The sequence below is a fragment of the Somniosus microcephalus genome, chromosome 8 (genome assembly GCF_052327205.1).
Source record: "Somniosus microcephalus isolate GS21.2 chromosome 8, FLI_Smic_1.0, whole genome shotgun sequence".
NCBI classification, from domain to species: domain Eukaryota; kingdom Metazoa; phylum Chordata; class Chondrichthyes; order Squaliformes; family Somniosidae; genus Somniosus; species Somniosus microcephalus.
The window spans coordinates 182814541-182830180 of NC_140994.1; positions in this window are offsets into that span (position 1 = coordinate 182814541).

Here is a 15640-nt window from a genome sequence, read left to right on the forward strand (position 1 = left end):
TGCAGTGAATGGTGAGACATAACGGTACCCCCCCCCCCTCCCCGCAATGGTGATGAGTGTGAAAGGAATGGCTTGGGCATTGTAGGGATGCTTTATGGTGTTGGTGTGGGGTGGTGCCAACCCGTGCATCATGTGACAGCCAGGGTGTTCAGTGTTAAGTGAAGCTAATCTGGACATGGTGAGGCCATTGCTGACGTCCCGGGCAGCAATGTGCACGGGTGATGATGCCATGTGTCCAGTGCAGCACCAGTTGATTGCGGAGAAAGTTGGTGTGGATGTTGGTGCTGCTGGTGTGCCCAGTGCTGCTGGTGTTGGGGATGATCGTGGTGGGATTCTGAGGACCAAAGTGAGATTTTTTCAAGGGCACCGATGCTGATAGAATAGATGGCAGGTGAGGTTGCGATGACAGAAGTAATCTGTCAATGGTGAGATAGGTTGTTCCAAGGAGGTGACACTGGATAGAGAGATTACTCCAAACACTTCAAAAGTGCATAAAGCTCAAAAGTGGGTTCCAAATGATTAATGCTTCAGCTTCTGACATTGGAAAGTGACCAGCTGTAAAATGATTGGTTTTAAACCACTTTTGCAGCTGTCACCTATTCAAAGAAATGGAGAGTTGTTCAGAACCCGACATACATACCTGATGTGATCCCCGAGTGATGGGAACCTCGCGGAAAACTTGGGAATATGCTTTGTACCTGCTAAAATGGTGAGTAAATTGGTTTAAACACCCTCCTAACAAGCACAATTGCATGACCTGCTGCTTAATGCCGTGTCTGCAAAGCACAGGCAGAGCCGGCACTAGGGAAACTCACAAGGAGATGGGTTTAGAGCAGGATATTGCCCCGCTGTCAATCTTTTTGATTTTGACAGCGGATCCACCTCCGAACCCGCCCTCTGAGCACCGGCAAAATTCAGCCCAAAATCTTGACCTTCCTGGTCTGCAGGGTTCAGTGGGTGGCATGTATATCCACTAAACAATGTCTAATTTTGATAAACCTACAGTACCAACAGATACAAAGTATGAGTAATTTGAGACATGACATATGGTAAATATAGCATGCTTGGGAAGAAAAATGTGACTTTGGACCAGTGGGTAATTTCTGTAGACTGGTGAACAACATCTCTGGCCCTGAAAAACTTATTTTATAAGTGTGGAGTGTCATTCCCTGCATTCCATGATAAAAATTCCATGATTTTTAAAATAATAAAATTAAATTTTTATTTTATTTTTAAAGTTTGTTAATTCTGCAGACTAATTGATAGAGATTGAATTCTATGATTAGTCAATTACTCCATTATCATTGTATCATGTGACTACCAGGGTGGTAGAAGGTGAACTTGATGGAGATTAGACTTTTTCCAGCAATTCCTATGTTGCTAAAGTGGGTGAGAGTTACTCGATTCCAAATCACTATATTCCCTATCGGTGATAAGTGCTTACCTCTATTAATTGCTATCAATATTTTTTAATTAAAACTTTGAGTTTATTTTATTTATTACAAAATGTACACCATTTATAGAAGATATTCTATTTATATTTTGCAAATATGATTATTGAGTTTTGGTAAACAATAGATTATATTGAATATATTACATTATTTGTCCATTTCTGATTGATTGTGTATGGATTTGTATCCTCTTTCGAGCAGCTTTGTGAATGAGGGAATAAAATAGCTAAGAGAACATCTATAAAGGAGTCTATTAGAAGTTGCAAGCCGTTCCACATTACAATAATGTCTCACCGGTGTACATTACAAACACAATGCAGTGCTCAGCTCAGCACTGGAAATGATTTTTTTTTCCCCTGAAACAATTCATGACATTTCCAAGTGCTCTGGGCTATGTAAAGGAAATGAAATGTACCAGCAAATGAAAAGCGTGAAATTAAACCTATCCAAAGATTCTGTGTATATAAATCTTTGAATTTATTGAGGTTTGGATTTGGACCTAGGTCCAATAGATGTGCGCTCTGATTTAAAGTGTTGGGTGAGCAGGGACCTGAATGACATTGTTAGAAAGGTGCAGACAGCTCTTACGGTGCTTTCTAGTTTCAAAAAATAAGATTGTTTTGTTGTGTCATCAAGACAAACCACAAATGCATTACAACCGCATTAGTTTTCATTACAGAATTATGTAATAATATTTTCTGCAAGTTATAAATCGCTCAAATCTGTCCAAAATCAGCCTTGAATTCGTCAAAATTACTGTAGTGGTTTATTGTGAAACCGGAGTATGTTTCAGCTGATGACAGCTGAAATCTTTACCTCATAGTGTAATAACACTCTTGTATCTGTTAAACAAATTTCTGTGTTTATGCAGAACTAGTGGGATAATAATTATTATACCTGTACAACACCATCAAAGTCAAAAGAGAACTTTAACGATGGTTAAACCACATTAAACTGCAAGTTGAGAACAGCAATATGGAGGAACATTTTTAACAGACATTACTCAGACAAAAAAGCATTTGTAGCTAAGGACAAATCTGGTGTTGCTGTGGAACTAACGCAACCGACCAGTACTGTCTTCAGATAAGACCCTCATTAAACTGCAAAAAATGACACACATGAAGTAACCCCACTAAACTTTGAACCAACCATAAACAACAAGAGGAAAAGCCATGCTTGAATGAGCAAATCATTGAGGTATACATGTGAGAGCCACAAGAGAAGTTTTGAACACAAAAAAATATAAGAACTGGCACAATACCTAGTTTTTTACTGCAGTCGGCCAGGATACATGTATCCTGATCTAACGAAGAGAAGACATCTAAAGATTTCAACAGACTTAAGTGATCGTTGGTTTGGCCACTGGGCACTTGAAGACTCCAGGTCAGGTTAAGCTGGCTTCTTATTTAATCCGTGTGTTAGTGGTTAAATAAAAGATCTCTGGGAGATAGTGTGGCTTGCAGTTAAAGGTGGATTCAGGTCTATGAAACCCACTCTAACACCTAATGTAGGAGGTGTGAAAGTCGAAAATAATTCCGACACCGGTATCTCCATTAATTTTAGGCATATTTGTTCAACAGCAACTGCTCTCCAAATAAGCTTTCCCAGAACCACTGATGGTTCTTGTCAACTTGCATATTATTAGGAGACAAACTTACTGCCAGCCAGCCTACAGCAAACCTATTAATGTAATGGAAAGCTGAGTAGTAAAGTCAACAAAGATACTTTGACTGTTATTTATTGCCTTTTGCAAAGCATCTTTGTTCTAGAAATAAAACAACTACCATTATCCACATATTGTGTGGATCTTCTTAGTCCTGCATTCTTAAGAAATCCCATGGGCTGCAGAATGCTTTTCTGCTATTTTAGTTCATCAATACAGCAATGACTGAGTCTTAATGGACTACATGGTGTTACACTGCATTCTTTAGACTTAAATCAACATTGAAAAACGTTTTTATGGCACCCATATAGGGAGACAAATCATGTAATAAATATAGAATTGTGGCAGGGAGTTACAATAAACTATTTCAATCAAATGGTTCAAATGATGCCATAAACTGGTAGAGTGAAGCTAGAGTTGTTTATGAGCATCAATACTTAATTACTGCAAATATAATAAACAATAACTTATCGCAATAACTTATTGTTTTTTATATGTGCTTAATGTATATTAAGTTTGTTTTCCAGCATTCTGAACATAGAGCTGTCATACAGGCAGTGTGATTTTAAAAAAACTGCCAGCATCTGTATCATAGAATAAGGTTTTGGATGTAGATCCTTTGTGAGAGCTGGAAACTGAAAGGTAAGTGCGATAAATGGTTTATCTTTCCACTGTCCATTTCTGAAAAAGGATCTAAATGTGCCTGATGGTTTACATCCTAGGGTTCTAAAAGAGGTGGCTGAAGAGATAATGGATGCATTAGTTTTGATCTTCCAAAATTCCCTAGATTCTAGAACGGTCCCAGCAGATTGGAAGATAGCAAACGTAACACCGCTATTCAAGAAATGAGGGAGAGAGAAAACAGGGAACTACAGGCCAGTTAGCCTGACATCAGTCATTGGGAAAATGCTAGAATCCATTGTTAAGGAAATGGTATCAGGGCACTTAGAAAATCATAACATGATTAGGCAGAGTCAACATGGTTTTATGAAAGGGAAATTGTGTTTGACAAATTTATGAGAGTTTTTTGAGGATGTAACTAGCAGGGTAGATAAAGGGGAACCAGTGGATGTAGTATATTTGGATTTCCAAAAGGCATTCAATAAGATGCCACATAAAAGGTTATTACACAAGATAAGGGCTCATGAGGCTGGGGTTAAAATAATAGTATGGATAGAGGATTGGTTAACGGACAGAAAACAGAGAATAGGGATAAACAAGTCTTTTTCAGGTTGGCAGGCTGTAACTAGTGGGGTGCCACAAGGATCAGTGCTGGGGCCTCAGCTATTTACAATCCATATTAATGACCTAGATGAAGGGACCGAGTGTAATGTATCCAAGTTTGCTGATGATACAAAGTTAGGTGGGACTGTAAGCTGTGAGGAGAACACAGAGTCTGCAAAGGGATATAGATAGACTAAGTGAGTGGGCAGTAAGGTGGCAGATAAAGTATAATATAAGGAAATGTGAGGTTATTCACTCTGGTTACAAGAATAGAAAAACAGAATATTTTTTAAATGGTGAGAAACTTTTAAATGTTGGTGTTCAGGTCAGAGGCTGGGTATTCTGCAGCGAGTGTCCTACCTCCTGACTCCCCAAAGCCTTTCCACCATCTACAAGGCACAAGTAAGGAGTGTGATAGAATACTCTCCACTTGCCTGGATGAGCGCAGCTCCAACAACACTCAAGAAGCTCGACACCATCCAGGACAAAGCAGCCCGCTTGATTGGCACCCCATCCACCACCTTAAACATTTACTCCCTCCACCACCAGTGCATCGTGGCTGCAGTGTGTACCATCTACAAGATGCACTGCAGCAACTCGCCAAGGCTTCTTCGGCAGCACCTCCCAAACCCGCGACCTCTTCCACCTAGAAGGACAAGGACAGCAGACGCATGGGAATGCCATCACCTCCAAGTTCCCCTCCAAGTCACACACCATCCTGACTTAGAAGTATATCGCCGATCCTTCATCGTCGCTGGGTCAAAATCCTGGAACTTCCTCCCTAACAGCACTGTGGGAGTACCATCACCACATGGACTGCAGCGGTTCAAGAAGGTGGCTCACCACCACCTTCTCAATGGCAACTAGGGATGAGCAATAAATGCTGGCCTTGCCAGCGATGCCTAGATCCCATAAACAATTTTTTTTTTAATGTGGATGTACTCGTGCAAGAAACACAGAAAGCTAGCATGCAGGTACAGCAAGCAATAAGGAAGGCAAATGGCATGTTGGGCTTCATTGCAAGGGGGCTGAAGTATAAGAGTGAGGAAGTCTTGCTACAATTGTACAGGGCCTTGGTGAGACCACACCTGGAGTACTGTGCACAGTTTTGGTCTCCTTATCTAAGGAAGGATATACTTGCCTTGGAGGTGGTGCAACGAAGGTTCACTAGATTGATTCCTGGGATGAGAGGGCTGTCCTATGATGAGAGATTCTGTAGAATGGGTCTATACTCTCTGGAGTTTAGAAGAATGAGAGGTAATCTCATTGAAACATACAAGATTCTGAAGGGGATTGACAGGGTAGATGCTGAGAGGTTGTTTCCACTGGCTGGAGTGTCTAGAACTAGGGGGGCATAGTCTCAGGTTAAGGGGTAGGCCATTTAAGACTGAGTTGCGGAGGAATTTCTTCACTCACAGGGTTGTGAATCTTTGGAATTCTCTGCCCCAGAGGGCTGTGGATGCTGAGTCTTTGAGTATATTCAAGGCTGAGATAGATAGATTTTTGGACTCTAGGGGAATCCAGGGATATGAAGATCAGGCTGGAAAGTGGAGTTGTGGCCGATGATCAGTCATGTTCTTATTGAATGGCGAAGCAGGCTCAAGGGACCGTATGGCCTACTCCTGCTCCTATTTCTTATGTTCTTACATTCTTATTCAGGTGCCAATGGACTTATTTCTAGCCTTTTTCTTTTTTTCTCTTTTGGACTGCAGAATATTGACCAACAAGTAATAAAGCTATTGCAGGACTTGAAGGTAAATGGTACCATGGGCAGATATTATAACATTACTACTTTCAGTATACATCAAATTAAGCAATGGGGAACAGTGGTATATTCAATAAATGAGGATTTATTCATTTATGGGATGTGGGCGTCGCTGGCAATGCCAGCATTTATTGCCCATCCCTAATTACCCTTGAGAAGGTTGTTGTGAGCCGCCTTCTTGAACCACTGCAGTCCGTGTGGTGAAGGTACTCCCACAGTGTTGTTAGGGAGGGAGTTCCAGGATTTTGACCCAGTGACAATAAAGGAACAGTGATATATTTCTAAGTCAGGATGATGTGTGACTTGGAGGGGACGGTGTTTCCATGCGCCTTCTGCCTTATCCTTCTAGGTGGAAGAGGTCGCGGGTTTGGGAGGTGCTGTCGAAGAAGCCTTGGCAAGTTGCTGCAGTGCATCTTGTAGATGGTACACACTGCAGCCACGGTACGCCGATGGTGGAGGGAGTGAATGTTTAAGGTGGTGGATGGATTGCCAATCAAGTGGGCTGCTTTGTCCTGGATGGTGTCGAGCTTCTTGAGTGTTGTTGGAGCTGCACTCATCCAGGCAAGTGGAGAGTATTCTATCACACTCCTTACTTGTGCCTTGTAGATGGTGGAAAGGCTTTGGGGAGTCAGGAGGGGAGACACCTGCTGCAGAATACCTAGCCTCTGACCTGCTCTTGTTGCCACAGTATTTATGTGGCTGGTCTAGTTAAGTTTCTGGTCAATGGTGACCCCCAGGATATTGATGGTGGGGGATTCGGTGATGGTAATACCGTTAAATGTCATGGGGCGGTGGTTAGACTCTCGCTTGTTGGAGATAGTCATTACCTGGCACTTCTGTGGTGCGAATGTTACCTGCCACTTATCAGCCCAAGCCTGAACATCATCCAGGTCTTGTTGCATGCGGACATGGACTGCTTCATTATCTGAGGAGTTGTAAATGGCACTGAACACTGTTCAGTCATCAGCAAACATCCCCATTTCTGACCTTATGTTAGAGGGAAGGTCATTGATGAAGCAGCTGAAGATGGTTTGGCCGAGGACACTGCCCTGAAGAACTCCTGCAGCAATGTCCTGGGCCTGTGATGATTGACCTTCAAACACCACAACCAGCTTCCTTTGTGCTAGGTATGACTTCAGCCAGTGGCGAGTTTTCCCCCCGATTCCCATTGACATCAGTTTTGCTAGGGCTCCTTGATGCCACAGTCAGTCAAATGTTGCCTTGATGTCAAGGGCAGTCACTCTCAGCTCACCCCTGGAATTCAGCTCCTTTGTCCGTGTTTGGACCAGGCTGTAATTAGGTCTGGAGCCAAGTGATCTTGGCAGAACCCAAACTGGGCATCAGTGATCAGATTATTGGTGAATAAGTGCTGCTTGATAGCACTGCCGATGACAGCTTCCATCACTTTGCTGATGATTGAGAGTAGACTGATGGGGCGGTAACTGGCCGGGTTGGATAATAATTGAGGTTTCAGGTATAAGACCCTTCCTCAGATCACTCAACCAACTGAGAGTCGAGCGCCCTAGAATTTATAGTCCAAGTGACAAGAAGAAAGATGTCAAAATATTGGTACTGGGGTTACTCCCAGAGATCATGCACAGAGCGCACTTTGTATTTTGACAAGTTTGGCAGTTGGATAATACAATAACTCATGAGATATATATTCCTTTTAATTAGAATAAAATGGATACCATACTGTTTTGATCATATGTTTAGTCAATAAGCTTGGGAAGTTAAAAAAACAATATATATCCAGTGTGTTCCCTTTTTATTCTTCCTACTCTGAAGAGATAGGAACTCATTCTATGGTATAGTCTAGATATCAGCTGTGCCAACCAAGATAAACAAACAGCAAAATACTGTTGATGCTGGAACTCTGAAAATAAAAATAAAAAAGGCTGGAAAAACGCAGCAGGTCAGGAAGTAAACAGTGGAGAAACAGAAATCAGTCAGTTGAGGTTTCAGGTTTAAAACCCTTCCTCAGAACACTCAACCAACTGAGAGTCGAACACCTTAAAATTTATGGTTCAAGTGCCAGGAAGAAAGAAACCTTTTGGTACCTGGGTTATGTAGGGTTCTCAAAATTCCCACATTCCCCAAAGATATGGATAAAGGGACCCTGCATGGACAAGTTGCTAAAAAAAGGGGTACCCAAAATGGCTTCTGCAACCACGTGACCAAAAGTACAGGATTTTAAAAGCAAGGCCCTGCAAACAGGCAGGCACCTTTTTCAAACCTGAAACTTAAAATGCACAAATCTGTGAAGAGACTTTGTGGAGCCAGACAGTTAAAGCAAACACAGAATATGCATTCCATTCGCCTTGAAACAGATCAGGTTAGAATGGGCCTCAATCATGTATATTTAATCGGTAACAGCTCACAGAAGCCATCGAGTCAGGAAACACAATTAAGTTTCATACATAACCAACAGCCAGGACATCGAAACCATTAAAACACAGAGACAACCATTTCAGGAATCGTTAAAGTAAATGGCTGTAATCAGTTTAAACGAGCCCGGCAAAAGTTAGACAAAGACCTGATTTGGCGCGCAGATAAGGAATGAAGAATCGGGTATAATTGTAGGCCCATCGGTAGTGATCGTGCTCTTGCTCTGGCCTCTTATCGTTTGGCTTTTGGCCTGCTGCCTCTCGTTCTCATGCCCTGGCCTCGTGGCGGGCTCTCTTCTCACTCCCCGCGCCGCTCAACACCAAGGACACCCATTACTACACTGAGGGCCCAACGTGGGAGGAGAACGAGACCCGAGTTCGAAACAACACAGGACACACAGGCCACAAACGGGCAGACGAGACGAGACAAGACGAAGAATACCATAAACCGATAAGAGCAGAGAAGGGCAGCGAAAGACGCATTGGGGAACAAACGCCTAGTTATAAGCTGGCGTTTGGTGAATAAGTTGGCGTTACATACATGGACAGTAAAACCCCAATTGAAGAATATGCTGGTGTTCGAAGAATGGGTAGCAAAATCAAGACAAACGGCCTAGTTATAAGCTGGTGTTTGTCACATGGACAGTAATAGCCTAGTTGAAAAATAAGCTGGTGTTCGAAGCTTGGGTAGCAAAATCATTAAAAGGTAAAGATCGCCAACCGACCCCCGACCACAGCAATACCGTCGGCGACCGCCTGAAGGAGAAGAAGGCCCATCGCGACGAAGTACTCAACGAAGACTTTAACGGAGAAAAAAAGGGAGGGTGCCTCGCGCAAACAACTTCAGCGCCGCGCCCTGTGACCACGTGGCGACAGGATACCCCAAAGGACAGAAAGAGCGGACCTCAAACCCCACCATCTAAAGCAACAGGTTTTGAATTGGTGAGCATGAATTCCATGCCCCTCATAGCTTAATCTAGTTAGGTATAGGGGGTGGGATAAGGATAAGGGGATTTTTAATGTATTTTTTTCCCTCGATGTGCTGTGTGTTCCCCATTCCCATATTAACTGTTTATGCCTGTAACTATACCAGTAATTCTCAGGAGTATTGTGTTTTATTCAGCCTTTTAATAAAAATTGTTTTTTTTGCACCAAGCCACTTGTCTACTCGATTTTCTGTATCGCCGCCTGTACCTACGTCCGGTGTCTAGAACCCAGGGGGTGTGGAGCGATTCGAACCGCTCAGAGACAGTCAGGGGCAGAGCTGACTGGGCACACATGCCAAAACCCCCTACAGTTACTTCCAGAGATCATGTGACAGAGCACACTTTGTATTTCGACATGTTTGGCAGTCTGAAGAGTGAATAATTTGCGTATATTTTTGTGTCGGATAAAGTAAATTCTGTTGAAACTTTATGTAATATGTACATGCAGAAGACAAAAAAATAATCATTGTTCTTTGTAGAGCATTACTATCTTATTGTCACAAATTAAATCCTGAAAACAGAGACCAAGCAATTACTGAGCCCAATAATATCAGATGTTTCTGCCCTGCCATGATCCGACAGCATTTTTATCAGAATTATTAGTATAATATGGTCAAATTTACCATCATCTGTTGTTCATATAGAGCAGGCTGTTATGGGAACTACTAACTTATAATTATTGTATTTGTAATCACGTTCCTTGGTTCTCTTTTACTAATATTTTGGGCTGAATTTTTACCTTAGCGTTGGGTTGTGTGTGGGGGGAGGTGGGGAGGCATGTAGCAAGTTGCTATCCCAAACGTTCCATCAGCGCGCTCTGCAGTCTCTTTTTAACTTAAGTATTCCAATTGAGTTAGTCATGCGGGTTTCCCGGTCAATTAACTAGAGATAGATTGGGAAATATTGATGTACAAAGGGACCTGGGTGTCCTTGTACACCAGTCATTGAAAGCAAACATGCAGGTGCAGCAAGCAGTTAGGAATGCAAATGGTATGTTGGCCTTCATTGCAAAAGGATTTGAGTACAAGAGCAAGGATGTCATACTACAGTTATACAGGGCCTTGGTGAGACCACACCTGGAGTACTGTGTGCAGTTTTGGTCTCCTTACCTAAGAAAGGGTATACTTGCCATAGAGGGAGTGCAGCGAAGGTTCATCAGGCTGATTCCTGGGATGGCAGGACTGTCGTATGAGGAGAGATTGGGTCGACTAGACCTGTATTCACTAGAGTTTAGAAGAATGAGAGGGGACCTCATTGAAATGTATAAAATTCTGACAGGGTTAGACAGACTGGATGCAGGGAGGATGTTTCCCCTGGCTGGGGGGTCTCGAACGAGGGGGTCACAGTCTCAGGATACGGGGTAGGACATTTAGGACTGAGAGGAGGAGAAATTTCTTCACTCAGAGGGTGGTGTACCTGTGGAATTCTCTATCACAGAAGGCTGTGGAAGCCAAGTCACTGAATATATTTAAGAAGGAGATAGATAGAATTCTAGACACAAAAGGCATCAAGGGGTATGGGGAGAGAGCGGGAATATGGTATTGAGATAAAGGGTCAACCATGATAATTTTGAATGGTGGAGCAGGCTCGAAGGGCCGAATGGCCTAGTCCTGCTCCTATTTTTCTATGTTTCTATGTTTTTACACCAATTGAGTTAGTCATGCGGGTTTCCCGGTCAATTAACTAGAGCGGGTCTGCTGACGTTGTTAGATCCGTGGTTCAGTGGATAAATAATTACACGGCTGCTGTACATAAACAAACAACAGGTCTTTACTGGAGGAGGGTCATCTCTAGACTGGGGTACAGAGGCATGCGCACAGCTTATATACCGGTGTGGTTACTGCCGGTACTACAGTATACAGGAGCTGTAAAAAGTAGTTCTGACTTAAAGCACATACACTACAATTCATCCCTTTTTAGATTAATAATACCCCCTTAATATTCAAATAACAATTACATTTTTACATGTACATTTAATAACAAAAGTCCATTTATAGATTCAGACTTTGGGGCGGCTTCCTGACCCTTTCGGGATAGCGCCTTTCCGGAGGTTATTGTTCTTGATGCAGAGGCGATTTTGACCCCTTTTCATCGGGTAGTTCATCGGGTTCCACTGCTACTGGGTCTGAAGTAGATGCTACTGGTATGTTGGGTTCATCCCCAGGTACTAGAGACATGCGGTTGACGCCTTCCTGTGACGCTAAGATCTGATCGACGTGGCGTCTCACAATGTTCTCCCTGACATCCACTGTGTACATTAATGGCCCCTGTCTTGTACATATCGTTCCGGGTTGCCACTTCTCTGTTCGATAGTCACGGGCCAAGACTGGTTGCCCTACATTGAAGCTCCTTGTCGGCTTCTCGTTGATGTGCTGGAATTGTTTGTCCTCAACATTTCTTCGCACATTTGGTCTGAGCAAGTCCAGACGAGATCTCAACCTTCGGTTAAAGAACTTCATGGCCGGGGTCTGGTTGGTAACTGCATGTGTCGCGTTTCGGTAGGCTAAGAAATTGTCCATCTTATGCTGTAGTGGAATTTCCTCGTCGCACATGGCCTTTATCGCCTTCTTAAAGGTTTGTACGAACCTCTCAGCCAATCCATTGGTGGCTGGATGATACGGGGCGGATGTGTAATGCCTTACCCCATTCCTTTTCATGAATTTTTGGAACTCGTCGGACACAAACTGTGGTCCATTATCAGAGCAGATCTGCTCTGGCAAACCGTTTCTGGCAAATATGGTCCGTAGGACTACAATCGCTTTCTCTGTAGTGGTTGAAGACATCTTTATCACCTCAGGCCACTTTTAATGAGCATCCACTGCTATTAAGAACATTGAGTCCATGAATGGACCAGCGAAATCAATGTGCACCCGTTGCCATGGAGAGGAGGGCCACTCCCATGGGTGTAGAGGGGCATGTGGTGGTGCATTTTGGAACTTCTGGCATCCTAAGCAGCTCTTAGTTAGGTCTTTGAATTGTTGATCGATTCCCGGCCACCACACATAAGCCCTAGCAAGGCTTTTCATTATCACTCCCCCCAGATGACCTTCATGTAGCTCCTTTAGCACTCTCTCCCTTAACTTGGGTGGAATCACCACTCGGGATCCACACTTCACTGTCCCCTGGCATACTGACAACTGTTCTCTTCTGGATGAGAATGCTGGCAACAGTGAGTCACCATGTGTTGGCCATCCCCTCACCGTCAATTCATATACCCGTGACAGCGTCGGATCATTGCGGGTCTCCTTCTCTATATCCGCGTTTGTTACTGGCAATCGTTCAATTATCGACGAATAAAATATCTCGATAGGGTCCACTGCTGGTGCTTCCTCCACCGTAGGCAGTGGCAGGCGTGATAGCCCATCAGCCTTCCCATGCTGCTTCGTGCCTTTATATTCTATTTCATATTGATTCGCCCCTAGAAACAGGGACCATCTTTGTAACCGCTGTGCAGTCATTACTGGCACGCCCTTCTTAGGATTAAAGACGGAGACAAGTGGTTGGTGGTCAGTCAGCAAGGTGAACTTCTGCCCATGCAGGTAATGGTTGAATTTTTTTACTCCCCTTACTAGGCTGAGGGCCTCCCTGTCAATCTGGGCGTAGTTGTGCTCGGCTGAGGTTAGTGACCGAGACGCAAAGGCTACTGGCCTCTCCAACCCGTCTGGGAATTTGTGCGACAGCACCGCTCCAATACCATAGGGTGATGCATCACATGCCAACCGAATTGGTAGTGCTGGGTTGAAATGGGCCAACACCTCTTTTGACGTGATCAATTCTTTGCACTTCTGGAAAGCTCGTTTACATTCGTCATTCCACATCCATGGTACCCCCGTTTGCAGTAGGGTGTTCAGTGGGTGTAATACTGTAGACAAATTTGGTAAGAACTTACGATAGTAGTTCACCAGCCCGAGGAACGACCTCAGTTGTGACACATTTTCCGGTGCTGGAGCCTTGACTACTGCCTCAATCTTTTCAGGGGACTTATGTAACCCCTCTTCATTAATAACGTTGCCACAATACGAGATCTGCTTCTGGAAAAACTCGCACATGTGGCGATTAGCTCGTAGCCCATATTCCTTCAATCTAGTGAGCACCTTCTCCAGGTTGGCGAGGTGACCAGGATGTCATCCAAATAACACTGGGTCCCTGGAATCCCTTGCAGGATTTGATCCATTGCCCTTTGCCAAATAGCCGGAGCCGATGCTACCCCGAACACCAGCCGGTTGTATTGGTAGAGACCTTTGTGAGTGTTGATCATGAGGTATTGTTTCGAGGCTTCTTCTACCTCCATTTGCAGGTACGCCTGGGCCAGATCAATCTTAGTGAAGCGTTTTCCTCCAGATAGCGAGGTGAAAATATCTTCAATCCGCGGAAGCGGATATTGTACCGTGTGAAGGACTGGGTTCACTGTCACCTTAAAATCCCCACAGATGCGGACCTTCTTTGGTTCCCCAGGCGTATTACTCAACGACCTCTTCAGTACAGGGACGATGGGTGTAGCCCACTCGCTCCAGTCCACTTTGGACAGTACTCCTGAACGTTCCAACCCTTCCAGCTCTGCTTCAACCACTGGTCTGATCGCATAAGGCACTGGTCTGGCCTTCAGAAACTTTGGGCTTGCATTATCCTCTATTTTAATGGTTGCTGTTATTCCTTTTAGTGTTCCTAGTCCCTCCTGGAACACTTCTTTTGCATCAGTTAGCATTTTTGACAGTCCTCCAGGTGTGACGTCATCATCCTTTTTTGCCTCCACCTTCAGTGCCTGTATGGAATGCCAATCTAAATGTATCTTCCGGATCCACTCACATCCTAGCAGTTGTGGTCCTCCATTTGGCAATACATATATATCCATTTTAGGTATTTCCTTACCTTTATATGTCACTTTCACCTTTATTTTTCCTTTGGGGTAGACTTTTTGGCCCGTATACATCTTCAAGTCAATCTCTGTAGCTTTCAAGGGTATGTGTGAAAATAGCCGCTTGTAGTCTCTTTGATTTATGACTGTTAGAGCTGACCCTGTGTCCAATTCCATTTCCACTTGGACTCCGTCTATCTTGAGTGTAACCCAGATAGTCTGGTGATCCTCTATTTCGGTTACATTATGTAGTTTCAGACAACCCAGCTCCTTGCTTCCGGAGTCTGTGTCACTTTTCTGTTCGTCTGAACCACTGTCCATCACCTGGTGTAGCTTTTTGTACTTCTCATGTGGAGATTTCTTACTGTTGGTTTTCTTCCCAGACCTGCAGACTCTTGCTATGTGTCCTGCTTTTCCACACTGTCTGCACACTTGGTCCTTGAACCAACAATCTTTCTGGTCATGTGTTGTTCTGCCGCAGCGATAGCACTTCCCTGTTCCATAGGTCATTTCGTTGGTGCCGTATTCTTGCAGTCTCCGTTGTATCTCTGCAGCGCCCCTTGCGGCTGCTTCGTGTGATACTGCCATATTGAAAGCTTTGTCCAGCGTAAGGTCCTTTTCTGATAGAAGCCGTTTCTGGGTTCCTTCACTTTGTAGCCCACACACAAACTTGTCCCTTAACGTGTCTGCTAGTCCCGCTCCAAACTGGCAGTATTTCGACAGCTTGTGCAGTTCCGTTAGGTACTCAGCATTGCTTTTGTCTTTGTGTTGGTTCCTTTTATGGAACTTAAATCGTTCTGCTATCAGCAGCGGTGTGGGGCTTAAGTGGCCCTGTAGGATTTCTACTATGCTTCCAAAATCCTTGTTTACCGGCTTCTCTGGGGTTATTAGATTTCGCAGTAACCCATAAGTTTTTGCACCCATGGAATTTAACAGAACCAGTGCTTTAGTAGCATCTGGCACTTCATTCGCCCTGCAGTACACCTCAATACTTTCCACATATGTCGCCCAATCTTCAACTTCATTGTCGAACGTAGAGATACTGCCACTCTTCGGCATCCTTGGTTGTGCGTTAACTATCCCCAATGGTGCCTCCCGCGCTTCCCCTTCTTCTCCGCTGGCACAAAATGGCGTCTCCCGCGCTTTCCTTCCTTCCCGCGCTCGCCCGTCTTCTCCGCTGCTGCTTCGCAAAATGGCGTCTCCCGTGCTCTTCCTTCTTCTCCGCGGCTCAATGGCGCCTCCCGCGCTCTCCCTGCTTCTCCACGGCTCAATGGCGCCTCCCGCGCTCTCCCTGCTTCTCCGCGGCTCA